We start from the raw sequence: 4,859 nt of genomic DNA on the forward strand, positions 1-4,859 counted from the left end.
GGGGCAATATGCTGGACACACTGGGGCAGAATGCTGGACACACGGGGGTAGAATGCTGGACACACTGGGGGCAATATGCTGGAAACACTGGGGGCAATATGCTGGACACACTGGGGGCAATATGCTGGAGACAATGGGGCAGATTGCTGGACACACTGGGGGCAATATGCTGGACACACTGGGGGCAATATGCTGGAGACACTGGGGGCAATATGCTGGGGGCAGGATGCTGGAGACACTGGGGGCAATATGCTGGAGACACTGGGGGCAGAGATGCTGGACACACTGGGGGCAATATGCTGGACACACTGGGGCAGAATGCTGGACACACTGGGGGCAATATGCTGGACACACTGGGGCAGAATGCTGGACACACGGGGGTAGAATGCTGGACACCCTGGGGGCAATATGCTGGACACACTGGGGGCAATATGCTGGAGACAATGGGGCAGATTGCTGGACACACTGGGGGCAATATGCTGGACACACTGGGGGCAATATGCTGGGGACACTGGGGGCAGGATGCTGGAGACACTGGGGGCAATATGCTGGACACACTGGGGGCAATATGCTGGAGACACTGGGGGCAGAGATGCTGGAGACACTGGGGGCAGAGATGCTGGACATACTGGGGGCAATATGCTGGACACACTGGGGGCAATATGCTGGACACACTGGGGGCAATATGCTGGACAAACTGAGGGCAATATGCTGGATACACTGGGGGCAGAATGCTGGAGACAATGGGGCAGGATGCTGGACACACTGGGGGCAGGATGCTGGACACACTGGGGGCAATATGCTGGACACACTGGGGGCAATATGCTGGACACACTGGGGGCAATATGCTGGAGACACTGGGGGCAATATGTTGGACATACCGGGGGCAGGATGCTGGACACACTGGGGGCAATATGCTGGACACACTGGGGGCAGATTGCTGGACACACTGGGGGCAATATGCTGGACACACTGGGGGCAATATGCTGGAAACACTAGGGGCAATATGCTGGAGACAATGGGGCAGATTGCTGGACACACTGGGGGCAATATGCTCGACACACTGGGGGCAAAATGCTGGACACACTGGGGGCAATATGCTGGACACACTGGAGCAATATGGTGGACACACTAGGGGCAATATGCTGGACACACTGGGGGCAATATGCTGGACACACTGGGGGCAAAATGCTGGACACACTGGGGGCAATATGCTGGACACACTGGGGCAATATGCTGGACACTGGGGGAAATATACTGGACACACTGGGGGAAATATGCTGGACACACTGGGGGCAATATGCTGGACACACTGGGGGCAATATGCTGGACACACTGGGGCAATATGCTGGACACTGGGGGAAATATGCTGAACACACTGGGGGAAATAGGCTGGACACTGGGGGAAATATGCTGGACACACTGGGGGAAATATGCTGGACACACTGGGGGCAATATGCTGGACACACTGGGGCAGATTGCTGGACACACTGGGGGCAATATGCTGGACACACTGGGGCAATATGCTGGAGACACTTGGGGCAATATGCTGGACACACTGGGGGAAATATGCTGGACACACTGGGGGCAATATGCTGGACACACTGGGGGCAATATGCTGGACACACTGGGGCAGAATGCTGGACACACTGGGGGCAGAATGCTGGACACACTGGGGGCAATATGCTGGAGACAATGGGGCAGATTGCTGGACACACTGGGGGCAATATGTTGGAGACACTGGGGAAGATTGCTGGACACACTGGGGGCAATATGTTGGAGACACTGGGGAAGATTGCTGGACACATTGGGGGCAGGATTGTTATGATCTGGTGGCCTAGGAGCAGCATGAGACGTACTCTGGAAAAGGTGGTACCTGTACTGACCGCAGACCCTTAACTTAGCACCGCAACTAGAAGTAGCCGTGGGATGTACCTAACACTTCCTAGACCCCTCGACACAGCCTAAGGACTAACTACCCCTAAAGATTGAAACGGGAAAACTATCTTGCCTCAGAGAAAATCCCCAAAGGGTAGACAGCCCCCCACAAATATTGACTGTGAGAGGAGAGGGAAATGACATACGCAGACTGAAATCAGGATTTAGCAAAGGAGGCCTTTCTAGCTAAAAAAAAAGAATAGAACAGAGTACTATGCGGTCAGTATTAAAACACTAGAAAACATCCACCACAGAAAATACGAATCACCACATCTGACTAAAGACATGGAGGGTATATCTGCATCTCCAGAGACACAGCTTGGCTGCAAAAAATCCTTACACAGACAAAGCTGGACAAGACAAAACATGAAAATGCACAGAACTATAAGGCCCACAGCATGTGGACAGCAAAAACAAAGCCAGAACTTATCTTTGTTGAAAAGAACAGCAAAACAGGAGAGACCAGGTATGGATGTGAATCCTCCAAAAACAATGGACAACTGGCACTGACTAAAGGATCAGGCAAGACTAAATAGCCCAGTCCAAATTGCAATAAGTGGACACACCTGATAAATGCTGTGATCCAAAGACAGTAGCACTACCACTCATAGCCACCGGAGGGAGCCCAAGAGCAGAATTCACAACACAGGATGCTGGTCACATTGGGGGCAGAGATGCTGGACACTGGGGGCAGAGATGCTGGAAACTGGGGGCAGAGATGCTGGACACTGGGGCAGAATGCTGGACACTGGGGGCAGAGATACTGGAGACACTGGGCAGAATGTAGATACGGGGCATGATTGGAGACACGGGGCAGAATGAAAGACATGGGGCAGGATTGGATCATGGGGCAGGATGGATACGATGGAGACAGATGGAGCAGGATGGGGAGATCATATGGGGCAGAATGGATACTCATGAGGGCAGGATGGGAGAACAAATGGCTGGAGACAGGAATGAGATACACGGGGCCAGGATGGGGGATATTATTATTACCATAGGGGCTAATTAAGGGATATTATTACTGCAGTGATGTAATTATTTTATTTTTTGAGGACACTTTTAAATGTAGGGGCGGTCCTGTTACTGTGCATAGAGTGACACTATGTCGCCTCTTTTTCTTTATGTGGTGTAATGTAGAAGTTGGGAAAAATTAAGTAATGTGTTCTACAAGCGGAGCTCGAGATAACTGTGTTATTTCCTGTAGAGACAAGTCCTGGCTGGATGAAGTAATGGCGGTCTGTGCTGGATGAAAGATGAAGGACTTCACCTAGAGACGTCACTGGTCAGTCAGTGTTACCTATACACGGACACTATACACTGTATACTATATACTGAACTGAAGGGTAAATTGACTAGATCAATGGATGTTTGACAGGTTATAGTTTCACACAGCAACTATTTTTCTGGAATAATCTGGTTCAGGTATATGATGACCCCGTCACATGACCGGGGGGGGGGCCCACAGTGTTTGAACAGCCCGGGGCTCTGGCTACCCTTAATCCACCCCTGGACCTGATAATAGAATTCTCTGGATTGGTCAGATTACAGCGATACTGAACTTGTTCAGTTATTTTTTATTATTTCAGTAGTAAAAAAAAACAGAAATTTGTAAAATAAATAAAAGTGTATTTTTTCCATGGATGAAGCTGTGAGAGGGCCCTTGTGTTTTTTTGTGCCCTAAGTTACCATTTTGGGCTACATTTACACATATTTTGATCACTTATTATTCCATTTCGTGGAAAGGTTCGGAAACAAAAAAAAATGGCAATTTTTGGTGTTACAATTTTTTTTTTCATTTTTGGCTTCTAAATAACTTTTGATCGGACTTTTTTTTTCAAATACTTTTTCTTTTTGAAAGTAGACAAAGGGGGTGTTATTTAACGTTTTAGCATTTATTTTTAATTATTAGATCCTTCAAAGAAGTTGAACCTGCGATCGCTCAGTCTCACACTATATGCTGCAGTGTAAAAGGAAAGCACGGTGTGAAGGCGGCCCGTGGCTGAGCTTCATTGGGGGCTGAGGTGGCGGTTACGGGGGTCTTCAGCTGGCCCCCGGCTGAGCCTGTGGGTGAACACTCATTTAAATACCGGGGTCAGATCCTGACAGTGGCACATAAATGGTTAAATGTCAGCGAACGGCGCTCATGTCTCCAGTTCCGTCGCTCGTGGTCCTGGGTGCTGATGGCTTGGATCTGGCGCCCAAGTGGCGACCGGCTGAAGTCCTCGTAAGAGGCTGATTAAAAATGGACAAAACATTACAAATATGTTTTTATAAATCTAATTCCCCCCCAAAAAAATGTTTCCTTTGCCCCCAAAGCCAATGAGATGTACGAAAATTAATCTCATGTTTGTATTTCCGGGAGCGTAATCACCCAAACTAATAAAATATCCCACAGAGAAAAAATAATCGAAACGCCAGAATGAAGGCGTCGCGTGAACCCAGAATGGTCCCAGTACATTGCTGCCGGTGACACCCTGCTCCAACCAGGGGAAGAAAAGTCAGAAAATGGAGGCAAAAACGACGTTTATTTATTTTATCTGACACAATAAAAATATATGTTTGGTCAAAGAGAACAACTGCTGGGACTTGTAGTTCCCATAGCCATCTCCACCTTTCCCCCAGTGAGCAGAGGTGGAGGCAGCGTGCTAGAGAAGCATTTCCTCATTCCAGGCGGTCACAGGGGATATCACGGCGTGCTCTGTTGAGTGTCGTCATTTTCTTGGAGCCCTCAGCATAGTAATGTTAATGGACAGGTCTCTGGGAATATGGCCGCCTCCTCAGCCTTGGACAGGATGTCACTATAGTGTTTGCGCTCTTACGCTACGTGCGTCTGGACGAACGTCTAATGTGACGTCTTTACTGCACGCCGGAGGCGCGGCCTGCTCGGGAGCTCCTCCTTCGTTGGCAGTGCGCATGCT

This window comes from Ranitomeya imitator, chromosome 5, assembly GCF_032444005.1.
Source record: "Ranitomeya imitator isolate aRanImi1 chromosome 5, aRanImi1.pri, whole genome shotgun sequence".
NCBI lineage: Eukaryota > Metazoa > Chordata > Amphibia > Anura > Dendrobatidae > Ranitomeya > Ranitomeya imitator.